Here is a 15,230-nt window from a genome sequence, read left to right as displayed (position 1 = left end):
AATGACTATTAAAAGTACTAAAGAGAGCTCATGATAATTCAACTCTGGATCTGCAATATCCTAACTATACATTACCAAGTTGTAATTCATTATTCAGCCTTGTAGAGTCTTGTTTCCTTCTCTCTTTCCTCCTCCCCTTTCCCCAGAAACTTCAGTTGACAAGATCCTGTAGGAAGGGAAGGAGTGGGGCGGGTGGGGGGGGTAGGACAGCTGACTCTGCCTGTGGGACCTGGAAAACACTACTGAGTATTTCAGTACCGAAAGCACTGAAAGTACCCTGAAGAAGGGAGGTCTTAGCCAAAAACAGATGTGGACCAGCATGCAAGACCCTTGGAACAGCCTCTGCAGAGACCCAGACACACAAAGGAGCAGAGTGGGGGAGGGGAGGACAGACAGGGAGCCAGGGAGATGGCAAGGGGGCGGGTCATTCCCTAGGGCTGCAGGGACAAAGTGTGTAAACACTCATGTGACAGAGTGACAGTGGGGATTCAAGAGCAGAGTGGCTCTGGGTTAGAGACCCAAGGTCAAGACATCAGCGGGCTGATCCCTTCCAGTGTCCCAAGGGAGACTCTGCTCCTGCCTCTGCCTTCTGCTGGCTCTTGCTGTCCACTCCCTGCCTCCTCCCTCACACCACAGCGCCCTGTGTGCACAGCTCTGTCCAATGTCTCCATCACCCAAGGAAGCCAGCGGCCTCGGGCCAGGAGTCATCCTGATGACATTCACTTAGCACAGCCCCACTTCTTAATGACATTTCACCCTGAGGTCCTGAGAGTTAGACCTCAGTCTCTCTTCTGGAGAAAGGCTGGGGACGTCCCAGCTCCTAGGTCCCTCTCTGGACATGTGCAGACCAGTAACCCTGGACCTGACTGATCCTACAGAAAGAAAGGGTACTGGGAGGCAGGTGGGCAGGGAGGCAGGCTGTGCTAACTGCTCTAAAGCATGGAACAGATCCCCAGGGGCTCCCAGGCCCAGACGCTCCCACAGCACTTGCTTCCCTCATATCTCTCACCCCCTAACCCTGGTGCACAGCTCTGAACCCCCTTAGTGCCTTCCCCATCTAAAGTGACCACAGCAGACCAAGGAAATCTGGATCCTAATGTGAGCTCAGTCCTTGGAGAAGGTAAGAAAATTTAAAAAAAAAAAAAAAAAAAAAAAAAAAAAAAAAAGGAATTAGAGGTAGGAACTTTGGGCTTCATGGTAAAGAGTTCACAACCTCAAGTGAAAAGATGGAATTAATATGGGTTCTTACAGATCCTATGAAAGGGAAGATGAAATCCCTGTCGATTAATTTTTTAAAAAGAGAGAGAGTGACAGAGAAAGAATAAATCTTCTGGCAGACATGTCCTGGCAGGTCTGGGCAGGGCACCCCAATATACCCTGCAGCTGCCTGGCTTCCAAGCACTTGGTTTTGGCCCTCCTATGCATCTGACTGGAACTCACCAAGTCCCTTATTCCCAGCAGCTAGAAAGCAAAGAGAGACCCCTGCAATGCCTGAGTTTCTCAGAACAGCAGGCGGGGCTCCACTGCCTGCAGCACAGGCCAGCTCAGCTGTTCCCAGACTTAGAGTTCACTTGTTGTCTGTGTGCTTGGCTTTTGGTTTTTATTTTTCTATCAAAGCGGGAATAACTCAATATCAAAGGTCCATTCATGGAGAAAATTCAAACAAGCCAACACTGTTTACATTCCCCCAGGTATTGGTTGTTCATTGTATGGAGGATGCTCTCTTTTCCTGCTTGTCTAATCAACACTTAAACGAACACTTAACTTTCATGGTAGGTAAACTAAAAGAGCGAAATTTAAAACCGTGGGTCATGTCGTTGGGTATGCTCCTATCTCATGATCACTACTAGGGCTTTGCCTCTGCTCTTTGAATGACATTCTGGAACCTCTAGGGTGAGATTTTGGGAAATATAGCTCCTCAAGTGGAGCAGGCTGTTCGCTTATTAAATAATGCTGCTGCTAAAGAGGTGGCTCAGAAATAATCCCTTACTAATAAAGAACCCACAGAAATTATTGTTCCACTAAGTAAAATGCAGGTTGAATATTTGTCCACACAGATAATAATTTATAGACCACACAGATAATAATTGACAGACAACACTAGCATGTTACTCCAGATCTAGTATAGTCACTATCAAATGATCTTTAAGATTACAAAGAAATATTCCATGGGGATTGCCTAAAGTTACATCTAAAAATCCTATAGAGATGGCTTTTTAATCCTTTATAGATGTCTCTTTTAAAGGAAAAGGAGCATATATTTTATACACAAACTCCAAGTTATACCCACTCCAGATTGTACAGCTCTAAAGTCTTACCTTCCTATAATCAACCAGCTTTTACTGGCTATTTCTCATCCATTGAATGTTTTAACTGACCTCATGTATAAATTAGCACATGAGGATAGAAATATCTCTCTGCTCTCTGTAAACTCTTTATCTCTAGATCCTCGAATTGTTTGGGGATGGTTAAAAAATCTGTAACAGCATTTAGCTTAAATTTATAAAAGGCTGATCATTTAATGTGTCCATATGTAGTTTTAATTTGCTACAGTAGAATACATACATGGTTTGACTCTTGTTTAGAAAAATAAGTCTACTACATCAGACTGTGTAGAACTGATGTTTTTAAATGGCAGTCACATGGCTTGCCTCTGTCTTAATTGATGCCTCATCAGGATGAAAAGGACCACGTGCCTGGCAGCCATCTTTACTAAGGTTAAAGAGTGCATGCTATGTAACTGCACCACCATGTTGATCAAAGTGACTGGTGGTATAAAGCCTTCTGGTTATTCTTAGATCTCTTGTTTAGACTATGAAGGCAACAACAGGTCTCCCAGGATATTTTGAATTAGGGTGGATTTTTCATGATGATAAATTCCTAAGGTAATGAAGGTATGCTCAGGTTAAAAAATGTTAACTTAGAGAGATGTATATCTAAGGGCTTATGTTGGTGCCAACACCAGGCTTCTAGAAAGTTTTAAATAAGTAACAACATATGGTTGATATCTAAGGTCTAAATTCCTAATGTCTCTTCACCCAACAGAAACTAACTTAAATATGTATGTCTAATTTCTTTGTCTTTGCGACTGCATTAAAGTTTTATTTTGTGACTGGTTTAAAGTTTTATTTTTGACACGGGTTCAATTGTTTTAGGCTCAAGCTTAAAAAGATTAAAACTATAGAAGCCTAATCTTACAAAAGCTACCCACTAGTTGTAAACTGTTAAAAAGATAATTAAGACATGCTAGCAAATGATCAGTCATCTTTGAACCACTTGGAGCATGTAAGAAGTGCATCTAGCTGAACCATGAACACACACACACACACACACACACACACAGCTGCACTTCTATGTCTCCATCCCTCAGCGTTTACACACATGCTCATGCCACCTGCTGTGTTTTATTGTCGTTAATCATATTTTGCTAAATCCCCACACCAGATGTACAGACAGAAGTCAAGCTGGAGTTCTTCCTTCCCCTTTTGAATCTTTTGTCCCCCAGGGAACACTGTCAGAGGATATGGCTGATGAAGCAGCCGTGAGGAAGGCTGTCTGTGATGGGACAGGATGGAAGGGTGGTTGGGCTGGGGTCAGGAGACTAGAATCTGACCCCTGATTGGACACTCCCTCTCTGGTCAAGGCCTGCTGCAGAGGAGCACATCCCCCGACTCTGGAGCCTTCTTAGTAGGTGCTGCTGTGCTCCCAGGAGGACACATGCCCACTTTTCGTCTACCTGAGGATGGAGGGAAGGCAAGGCCCATCAGGTCTACACTGCTGTCATCCCGGCACTAAGGCAGGGGGATGGTGAACTCCAGGCTAGCCTGTTGTACGCAGGAAAAGATCAGTTCACATCAAAAAAGCAAACACAAAGAAAAGTTGATACTGGTATAGCTCATCATCTCCATCTGAAATGGAAAACACACACTCATGTCAGGAGCCTAAGTTACTATTTAGAAGGGGGTGTAAATGAACTCTGAGGGTAGGCATCATGACTGGCCAGCTGGAGCCATTCAGAAGAAGGGGCAGAACATCCCCATGTTGGGAAGATGGCCATCAGGACAGCTTTATGGTTTAGCACATTGACGGTACATGTAGCCCCCCTGAGATTCCATCATTCAGTGACAGATCTGTTGTAACACAAATTTCTAAATGATCTTACAAAAAAAAAAAAAAAAAAAAAAAAAACGGAGCCAGATATTGGGGTGAAAGCTAAAAGATCAGAGAAATAAAACAAGACAGCTACAAGTTCTTACCTCTACGAAATCATCAGTCTAAAGAGTGAGTGTTGCTGTTTCCTCATGCCTTAGACGCCTTTCTCGGCCCTGACGTCACTTCCTGGGATTAAAGGTGTGTGTGCTTCCCAGGCAAAGGCATGAGATCTCAAGTGTTGGGATTAAAGGTGTGTGTGCTTCCCAGGCAAAGGCATGAGATCTCAAGTGTTGGGATTAAAGGTGTGTGTGCTTCCCAGGCAAAGGCATGAGATCTCAAGTGTTGGGATTAAAGGTGTGTGTGCCACCACGCCTGGCTCTGTTCCCAGCGTGGCCTTGAACTCACAGGATCTCTGTCTCTCAGTGATAGGATTAAGGGCCTGTGCCATCACTGTCTGGCCTCTATATCTAATCTAGTGGCTGGCTCTGTCCTCTGATCCCCAGATAAGTTTTATTGGGGTGCACACTATATCACCACAATCTGTCAAGTGGGAGACATGGCCTACCCACCTGTCTGGTGCAGGTCAGCACTAAAGGCCACTCCAGCTTCAGCTGCCTCCATCCCATGTCCCCTGAACTCTCGCTTCCTTCCTGACCTGGGTTTTGGTTCCAACAGTTCTGTACCAAAGTTTCAAACCGAGTGCACACATGACATCAGAACAACTACTGCCTTCCCCACAGGCCTGGAGACAGCGGTGGGTGGAAACAGCACACTGAGGTTACACACGAGAGAGCGGCAGGGTCATCTAATGATGGCCAACCATGCTCTGGGGTCCAGTGTCTTCTGCACAGGGCTTGTCGTGTGTGTGTACACTCCTGCTTGTGTCAGAGTTTACTGTGGAGCAGTCTGCTGCATTTATATATCATGTATCTCATGATTACATAGTCTTTGCCTGATTTTGAGTATGATGTATGGACTGTGTGTGAGTGTGTGTGTGCACATGTGTATATCAGAGAGAGAGAGACAGAGCATACACTTACGCTCAGAGGCCAGAAGAGGACATTGGGTGTCTTCTTTTATTATTCATCTTCTTCTCCCTTTGAGGCAGGGTCTCTCTGTGAATGAGGAGCTTGGCTGGCATCCAGCTGGCCACAGAGATTCTCCTGTCTCTGTCCCCCATAGTTCTGGGGTTACAGGTCCATGCGCAGCACTTCCTAAGTTTAGGTGGGTGCTCGGGATTTGAACTCAGGTCCTCACGCTTATGCAGCAATTGCCCTTAACCACTGAGCTGCCTCCCCAGCCACTGTGTGTTTCCAGTGCATGATTTTCTGTGGTGCCTAACTTACCATTTTGGGGTCTTGATAGTGCAGGTCCTGTGAGCTGAAGGATGTGGCTGTGTGTGTGTGTGTGTGTGTGTGTGTGTGTGTGTGTGTGTGTGTGCGTGCGCGCATCCTGTGAGCTTGTAGAGTGGATGAGCAGCAGACTATGAAATAGCTGTGAGTGTGTGGGGGTGTGTGCACATCTGAGTAAACTAGACAGGCAGCAAGCTGTGTCTTAGATGTGTGCAGATGTGTGGCTGTAGCCATACCATCAGGCTTTGATGCTGACACATGGAAAAATCACCTACTGATGGAGTTTAGGACACACCCAGTCACTCAGTGACCCAGGAGGGTCTCACCCTCTGTGTATTTTTAACTTCAGGGCCCAGCACACAGTCAGGCTCATCAGCTAAGTCATTTTAAGTAGGGTTGTGGCTGGGGTCCTCTCTTGGACCATCACCCACACTGCCATTTCCAAGGCGGTCCTTCTGTGGTGGCCCTGTTTCTCCACTGGAAAGCTGCTGAGGCTGGGGAGGTCCAGGACCAAGACAGACTTCTGGGGAGCCGCCCTCCCAGCTCATTTCTGGGTCACCCCCTCTGGCCCCTCCACTCAGCAGGGTTCTAAGGCCCTGCAGCTTCCCACAGCATGCTGCCCTGCTCCTGCTCCCAGGCTGGCCTCTCATTCCCTGCTGCCTGAGACTCTGCACTGTGTCCATGGCTCTCCTAAGCCAAGGGCAGTGGCCTTGTCTCTAAGTTAATAGCAGCAGTTCTCACAGTGGCCAGCAGGGAGTGCTATGTCCCCCAAATGTAAAGCCTCAACTGTTCTCTAAGCTCCCCAAGCTCCCACTGTTCCTCCAGGGGGTGTCCATGAGTGTCTTTTGGTAGCGTGGGGAAATTTTATAATTTTGGAGACACACTGTGTTAGGCCTGGTGTAAGCTCTTTACATAGAGGATCATTGATGTTTAATGATACATGTGTGCACGTGGGGGCTGGGGGCGGGGCGGGACAGTGGCTAGGTTTCCAGTGTTCTGTAGGAAGACAGTGATCCTCTGGGAAATTCTGCATCCTGTACAAACCATCCCATAGACATTCAGACCACTGCTCAGGTCTGAGGTTTCCTATTCTTTAGGAGAAGACACATTAGTTATTAATATTCTATGAGTTCACTGCTGTCTCGTGTTTAGAAAGACAAAATCCACAGTCAGCCACGACTGTCACTGGTAAGCCGAGGGGACATCTAAGAAGACTTCATTTCTCACTGAGCCAGCGTGCTACTTAATGCCCTTCTCTGATTTTCTCACTCCCACTCTCAAAATTCTAAAGTCCGTCCTCCCCAGCTCAGGTTTAAAGAGATACTCGTCTGGGAGAGTTTCTCAGTTGATAAGGGTTTTCAGTTCAGGAACAGAAGGTGTGGACTGGGGAGATGGTCAGTGAGTAACGTGCTTTGTCACAGAAGCGTGAGGACCCGGGTGGGAAGCCCAGGACTCAGGGAGAAGCTGGGAGTGGTGGCACAGGATTGTAATCCCAGCCCTGGGGAGGGGCCCTGGGGCTTTCTGCCCAGTCAGTCAAGCTGAGTTGTTGAATTCCAAGCCGGGGAGAGATCCTTTTCATCTTCATAGGGCTATCGTTTCCACTATCAGAACTTTCTAAAGAGTACTTAATTATGCTCACATCCACTCTATTGTGTTTGGACTGATCAGTTAACTTAGTCCAACCAAAATATCCCCCATTTATGGGACTGAATATCTGTACAGCATCTTATATCCAGACAACTGTTCCTAAAGGATAAAGACAATCCTTAGCATGGCAAAAAACGATATCATACCGTCTCCTATTACAGGTGTTTCTTTTCACCCTCCTAACAAAGGCTTTGGATTCCAAAACAGACAAGCTGAGAGATAACATGCAATACTATAGTTGTTTTTTTTTTTTTTTTGCTTGTTTTTTGTTTTGTTTTGTCTTTCTCTTTGCTCTTTGGGGGCCCGCCACCCAGATCCCAAATAAATACACGGAGGTTTAGTCTTACTTATGAATGCCCGGCCTTATCTTGGCTTATTTCTGGCCAGCTTTTCTTAACTTCAATTATCCCATCTATCTTTTGCCTCTGGGCTTTCATCTTTCTCTAGCCTCTGTACCTTTCCTTACTTCTTTCCCGGTAGCTTGCTGTGTCGCTCGGAGGCTGGCCCCTTGAGTCCGCCTCTCCTCCTTTTCTCGCTCCCAGATCTCTCTTCCCAGCTTTCTCCTTCTATTTATTCTCTCTACACGCCAGCCCCACCGATTCTTTCTCCTGCCCAGCTGTTGGCCGTTCAGCTCTTTCCTAGACCAACCAGGTGTCTTAGACAGGCACAGTAACACAGCTTCACAGCATTAAACAAATGCAACGTAAAAGAATGCAACACATCTTTGTATAATTAAACAAATGTTCCACAGCATAAACAAATGGGACACATCTTCAACTAATATTCTACAGCACAATACAATCAGTAACCACAACAGCATCATTTTGGAATCCAGTTATACAGTGTCTTTGCTTCCACAAAATCTCAGCTTGATGAGTTAAAGTCTTGATGTCTCCCCCAAGTCATCGGCTTCCTCTTCCTCTTGGGGCATCTCTTCGTGGGATGGTTTGTTGTCCGTCAGCCTTCAGATGCTTCATTGGTCTGGTGGTCTCTGGGATGCTGTCCATCAGGAGCCATCTGGGACTTCATTTATTTTCTGGAAAGACAGAAGCTTAAGCTTACCCCACTGTTATTATCGGGCCTTTTCCAATGATTAGTTTCTTGATCTTTTCATTTACCATATACTTGAGGCTGCATTGCCTTTAGGGTAAAAATGCTTTCAGGCAGCAGCAGAAGTACTATCCTTCAAAGTGAAAAAAATTTAATTTTAAAGTTAGCATGTCTAGATGTAGCATAGTATGTGGGGGTGTACATGGGTGTAGCCTCTTACCCCCCTTTTTAATTCTTAAAAAATTTCCAGTTAAGTATTTGATGGTGGCATATCATAACTTTATCCTCTGGTTTGTAAGGGATCTTAGTAGCATGAATAATATAAAAAATTTTAAATCATTTGTTAGCATGAGCAGGATCACTATTAACATTCAGTTGTGCCGGGCGGTGGTGGCGCACACCTTTAATCCCAGCACTCGGAAGGCAGAGTCAGGCGGATCTCTGTGAGTTCAAGGCCAGCCTGGTCTACAGAGCGAGATCCAGGAAAGGCACAAAGCTACACAGAGACACCCTGTCTCGGAAAAAAAAAAAAATCCAGTTTTAATGAGATAAACTAGGAAGGACATGTATTAAGAGCTATTTGACAAAGTCAAGTTCCAAGTAAGATATAATGGTATTTTCAAGAGTTCCCAGGGCCTCGTGCCAAGCCTAGGGCTGTGCTCTGTAGCTGACTAGTCAGGGAGAGCACTATGCATGCCTCTGGTGAATTTTGGTGCAGGTTGTTATACACCTGACAGAGAGGGCCCCACAAAGAGACAGCTGTAGTTTTAACTGTCAAGCTGATGTCCATTGATTACTAATGATGTACTAGAAGCTTGGAATAAAATCATGACTTTCTATTGTAGAGAATAATGCCTTTAATAGAGGGGCCCTTAATTATCTACCTTGGCAGAGTTTGATCATCTATCAGACCAAGGGCAAGTATAAAAAATAAAAATTTAAAAAAAACAAGCAAAATATATTTAAGTCACAGTGGTCATTACCTTGTGAAGATTGGAAGCCTAAGGTTTTATTAAGTTAAGAGTTGGGATTAGGACAATTATCATTTAGAGCTTAAGAAGACTGTTTTGCTAGGTAGCGGTGTGTTTAGAGGTACCTGAGAAATAATCACAGAGGATCCTGAAGGAGAAAATCACGGAGTTTTTCCATGTAAGCATGAAGGTTTATATCCAGTTGGCAGTGTAAATGAATGAGAATGAGTGTGGTCTCAGAGCATAAGAGTTCTGCAGAGGAAAGGCTTGCTGGGAGGCCCTAACTTCTGTGACACCGTGTAGACAGTCTGACGGAATAGATTTTCAGGCTGTCCCCAAAGCGATTTTAGGTGTAAACCTTTAAACAATTTAATTTTTTAAAAATGTACTTTGGATTTAACCCTTTAGGCCTCCAAGTGCATTTGAGAAACATGCAACTGTGTTTGCATTTTTAATTTTTTAAAACAAAAATGTTCTTTATCTGCATAAAGCATTAAACCTCCTCAGCAGTCTCCAGTCACTGTCAACAAACTCTTCACTTTATTCAGACTTCTAGTTAACAGGGTCCAACACTGCATTACCTGTCTGTGGTTGGTTGTCTTTGCTCTTTTGGGGGCCCCGCCACCCAGCTCCCAAATAAATCACACATGGAGGCTTATTCTTAAATACAAATGCCTGGACTTAGCTTGGCTTGTTTCTTGCCAACTTTTCTTAACTTTAATTTATCCATCTACCTTTTACCTCTGGGCTTTTTCCTTTTCTTAGTCCTGTATATCTTATTTTTACTCTTACTCCATGGCTGCTGGCTGGGTGGCCGGGTGGCTGGGTGGCTGGGTGGCCGGGTGGCTGGGTGGCTGGGTGGCCGGGTGGCTGGCCCATGGTGTCCTCCTCTCCTTGTTCTCTTGCTCTTTCTTCTTTTCCTCCCAGATTTCTCCTTCTATTTATTCTCTGCCTGCCAGCCCTGCCTATCCTTTCTCCTGCCTCAATATTGGCCATTCAGCTCTTTATTAGACCATCAGGTGTTTTAGACAGACAAAGTGACACAGCTTCACAGAGTTAAACAAATGCAACACGAAAGAATGCAGCATATCTTTGCATCATTAAACAAACGTTCCACAACATAAACAAATGTAACACATTCTAAAATAATAGAGTCAACCTGTCAACCTCAAGTGCTTAATGGAGACAAAAAAAAAAAAAAAAAAAGTGCTTGGAGCCCTAGTGGGGAGACAGGAATGAACAACAGCCACCTACAAAGCTACAGGGCTGGGGCCGCGTCGCCAGATTCCTGCACACAGTCCCATTGGCCTTAAGGTGCAGAGGTGTTTCAATTCTCTTTGAAAGACAGACATTAGAACTAAGGGATCTGAGGAACTTGCATTTTGGGATCTGGCATAGGTTATCAAAGTTCCTAGACTGGAAGATGAGATAAATAAAAGGAGAAGAAAGTGGGGCCGGGACACTGAGGCAGGGGAGAGATGGAGAGGGAAAAGGCTTGGTCTAGGGGAGAGAAAGTGGGGGACTTGTCCTGAGTTCAGGGAATGAAAAGCAGCCGCCGCCATTCTGGGAGATGGACTACAAAGAGGAAATTGGGGTGTTACACCTACCAGGAGGTGGCACTAAATCCTACAGTGGCAGGCACTGAATTACCTTATCTAAGGTAAAGCCACCCATTTTTAAGAATTGGCACCGTCTTTTGACAGAGTCCAGTCAACACTGAGAATTTTAGAGTGCATGTCGGAGGAGTCCAGCCACCACTGCAGACTGAACATCTACAGTCCATGAAGAAGGGCTACAAGCTAATTAAGTCTAGGGGGACGGGGGTGGGGGGGAAGTAATGCTACCATCCAGTGAAGAGGTTTCCTTATTCTCCCGCAGCTTTTCAAAGTCATTTTCTAAAGAGCCACCATTCCGACCACTAATACCTATTGTCAAATACTGCACAACCGAACAGGGTGACCGTGGTCAAAGCCCCATCCCCCCCCCCGCCCGCGCCAGCCTTTAGTCTGTCTTTGTCTCTCTCTCTCTCTCTCACATCCCCTACTCCAAGACGGCATTTTGGCCCCCACCTCCCCCCAATAAATCTCACGTGAGGTCTGTTGCATGGTGCAATCTTTGCAGGATACCCTAACCCTGACCTGCCAACTTACTCCTCCACTCAGACCTGCGGTCCCAGGACCTCAGGTGAAATGTCATGAAGAAGTGGGGCTGTGCTAAGTGATGGTCATCAGGATGACTCCTGGCCCGAGGCCGCTGGCTTCCTTGGGTGATGGAGACATTGGACAGAGCTGTGCACACAGGGCGCTGTGGTGTGAGGGAGGAGGCAGAGAGTGGACAGTAAGAGCCAGCAGAAGGCAGAGGCAGGAGCAGAGTCTCCCTTGGGACACTGGAAGGGACCAGCCCGCTGATGTCTTGACCTTGGGTCCCTAACCCAGAGCCACTCTGCTCTTGAATCCCCACTGTCACTCTGTCACATGAGTGTTTCTACACTTTGTCCCTGCAGCCCTAGGGAATGACCCGGTCCCTCGTCATCTCCCTCCTCCCTGTCTGTCCCCAACTACCCCACTCTGCTCCTTTGTGTGTTTCTTCTGGTTTTTATTCCACCTCTGGGTCTCTGCAGAGGCTGTTCCCAGGGCCTTGAATGCTGTTCCAGTTCTGTTCTTGGCTAAGACCTCCCTTCTTCAGGGAACCACTCAGGAGCACTTTCCAGGCCCCAGGCAGAGTCAGCTGCCCTTCGTCCCTCCTCCAGGATCTTGTCAACTGAAGTTCCTGAGGAAAGAAGAGGAAGAAAAAGAGAAGGAAACAAGACTCTACAAGGCTGAATAACTAATTACAACTTTGTGAGGGAGAGCTGGGATGTTGTACATCCAGAGCTGACACACTCTTGGAGCTGGGGTATATCAGCACGAGGGGTTCATCTGGTAACTTCCTGTAAGGCTGCCTGTCCCCGAGAAGGTCCCCTATGTCCTAACTCCCTTCAGAAACACCACCCTCTTCTCAGGTGTTTGAACATTCACAGGTCTGAGATCTGTTTCCTCAGCAGACAGGAACTGGGAATGGACCCCGTTCCTGGGGACTCTGCTTATGAACTGTCCTGTTGTGATCCCCTCATGTTCACAGCCCAGTGTCTCCTGGAACACCCTACATCTCAAATGCCCAGTCCCTGGTCCCTGGTTGGTGGGTGCTTTTAGGCAGTGGGGGAGGGTCGTCTGGAGTTGGGGCCTCACCGGAGGGCTTTAGGCCATTAGGGAGCATGGCCTCAAAGAAGGCAGATGACTCTCCATAGCAACAGAACAAATGACTGGAAATTAATATGAGAAAAGACCTGAGAGATGCCTGCAGGGAGAGAATGGAACCTCGCTGCAGAGCCCTTGGAGTTAAGCAACATCGAGATTAGAATTGATCTCACACTGTGCAGAAGTCACCTGTGAGCCTGGTGGTTGGTGAGATGTCACAAATGGAGTCCAAATTAATATATGGATTGAGGGCAAGTAGAGTGGCGACTTTTTTGGGAGGGGGTGGTTTGGTCTCTATCTCCCAGAGATCTGCCTAGCTCTGCCTCCCAACTGGTTGAATTAAAGGCGAGCATCACCATGCCTGGCCCTGTCCAAGAATTTAGCTGCTCCAAATCAAATCAAAACTAAAAAGCCTCTCTCCCCTTCCACTCCTAGGAAGGAAAAAGAAGGAGAAGAGGTGCAGGATGACGGCGGCATTTGTGGGAGTTTCACTTCCTGCTTGTGAAAGCTCTTGTCACCTTTGACTGTCGCAATCTTATGATTCTGACAGAAAAAGCTGAACTTGTCCCTGTGGTTACAGTGAGCAATGTCACATTCAAAGCTGAACTCAAGAAACCTACAGAAGCCAGAGAAATGTCTTCATTATGTTGACCCACAAATGAGAAGAAAGTGCAGTGGAAGGTGGTTAATGCAGGGAGTCACAACTGAAGCAGAGAGCAGTGTGACTGTGGAGTACTCAGCCACAAATGGGCATCTCTGTTACAGCCCTTCCTGCCAAGGCTCAGGGGACACAAAGGAAGGGGGGGTGGAGAGATTGTAAGGTGGGAGAGGACTGGGGCCAATCAGTGTCTTCTGGACATGGCAGGACAGCTGCCATCCTGAACTCACGCAGCTGTGGTCCCCTGCATCAAGATCAAGCCTGTGAACCTTCTAGCCTGGATGGGAGAGGTGCTCACAAACCCCTTCCCCTAGCTGTCAAGCTATTGACAGTTGATGGCCCCTGGTGCACAGAGTGTCTTGGCGTTTCTATCACTGGGATAAAACGCAGTGACCAAAAGCAACTTAGGGAGGAAAGGGTTTATTTCACTCACAATTCCCTGTCACTGTTCATCATCAAAAGCAGTCAGGGCAGGAACTCAGACAGGGAAGGATCCTGGAGGCAGGGGCTGATGCAGAGGCCATGGAGGGGAGCTGCTTACCTGCTAGCCCACAGTCACTATTATGGAGGTATTTCCTCAACTGAAGTTCCTGCCTCTCAGAGGACTCTAGCTTGTGTCAAGTTGGCATAAAACCCAGCCGGGACAGAGTCAGTTTTCCTTAGGGTGTGGTCGCTGGCAGGTTGCACACATCCCAGTGGATGGCCTCACCTACGTGTGAATCTGAGAAACACTCACTGGATTCACTGATTTATTCACTAAAGTGACATGAAGTTGGGAGGGGATTTGGTGGGACCATGAGTTGTGTGGGGGGAAGGGGAGGGTGAATTTGATAAAAATACATTGAATATATATTGTGAAAATTTCAAAATTATTTTACAAAACGCAGAGGAGGATTTTTAATTCCACTGTTTTTTTGGCCTCCAAGAGGCACAAAACACTTTCTGCAGAGCTGGTCAGTTCCTTTCAAGGGGCTCATGAGGAATAGCAGTGTGTCCCCAACAGTAGTTGGGCATGTAGCCAAGAGGATTAAACCTTGTGACCTGGGCACTCCCTGGCTCAATCAGGGTGGCCAGGGCCGTTGGCCTCATTGGGCTGAGTGATACATCAGATCTCTTTAAGACACACAGGAGTGTGTGGAAGTGGAGAGACGATCTGGGCATAATGGCACAGTATAATCCCAGCACTCAGGGTGCTGAGGCAGGAGGATGGCTGTAAGTTGAAGGCTAACTTGGCCTATTTTACTATGAGATCCTGTACAACAACATAAAGGGTCAATGAGAAGGCTCTGAGGGAACAGGTGTTTTTTGGCAAGCCCGATGTCCTGAGTTTGATCCTGGGACCCACATGGAGGAGAGAGAGGCCCACACCTACAAGTTGTCCTCTGACCCCCAAATTCACACACATGAGATAATGTAATACGATATTCTAAAGTATAATTAGCTTGGCCCTCACCCAGATCTGCTCAGGGCCCTCAGCTGGTCTCTTATCATCCCATCCTAGGACCTATGTGAGGGGCCTTCAGCATCACAGTTCCCCCAGGCATGGTCAGTGTCTTAGGGTTTCTATTGCTGTGAAGAGACACCATGACCACGGCAACTCTTACAAAGGAAACGTTTAGTTTGGGTGTCTTACAGTTCAGAGGTTCAGTCCATTATCACCATGGTGGGGAGCATGGCTGCATGCAGGTAGACATGGTGCTGGCCACATCTTCATCAGAAGGCAACAGGAAGTGGACTGTAACTCTGAGCAGTGTGATGAGCATATGAGACCTCAAGGCTCACCTCCACAGTGACACACGTCCTCCAACAAGGCCACACCTCCTAATAGTGCCACTCCTTGTGAATTGAGAAGGGCCAGTACATTCAAACTACCAGAGTCAGGATCAACCAAGGGGCCTCTGTTACCAACCAGGCCATGAAGACTGTGTTTACCTAAGGGCAGGCTTCTGACCTGAATGACACAGCCACAACTTCCTGCTGCTTCAAAAATAAAGTCCCTTAAAGCCACCGCGGCTCGTGGCCATAACCATGAGCAGAGCCAATGTTCCAGTTATTTCCTCAGTTTTCCATTCCTTGCTCTGTGCAGTGATTCCAACAGTGACTCAGGATGTGTGTGTGTGTGTGTGTGTGTGTGTGTGTGTGTGTGTGTGTGTGTGTGTTTCTG

Source organism: Peromyscus californicus, unplaced genomic scaffold (assembly GCF_007827085.1).
Source record: "Peromyscus californicus insignis strain IS unplaced genomic scaffold, ASM782708v3 Scaffold_2__1_contigs__length_46816999, whole genome shotgun sequence".
Classification (NCBI taxonomy): Eukaryota; Metazoa; Chordata; class Mammalia; order Rodentia; family Cricetidae; genus Peromyscus; species Peromyscus californicus.
The sequence above is the reverse complement of the archived record's forward strand: the minus strand, read 5'-3'. Positions refer to the sequence as shown.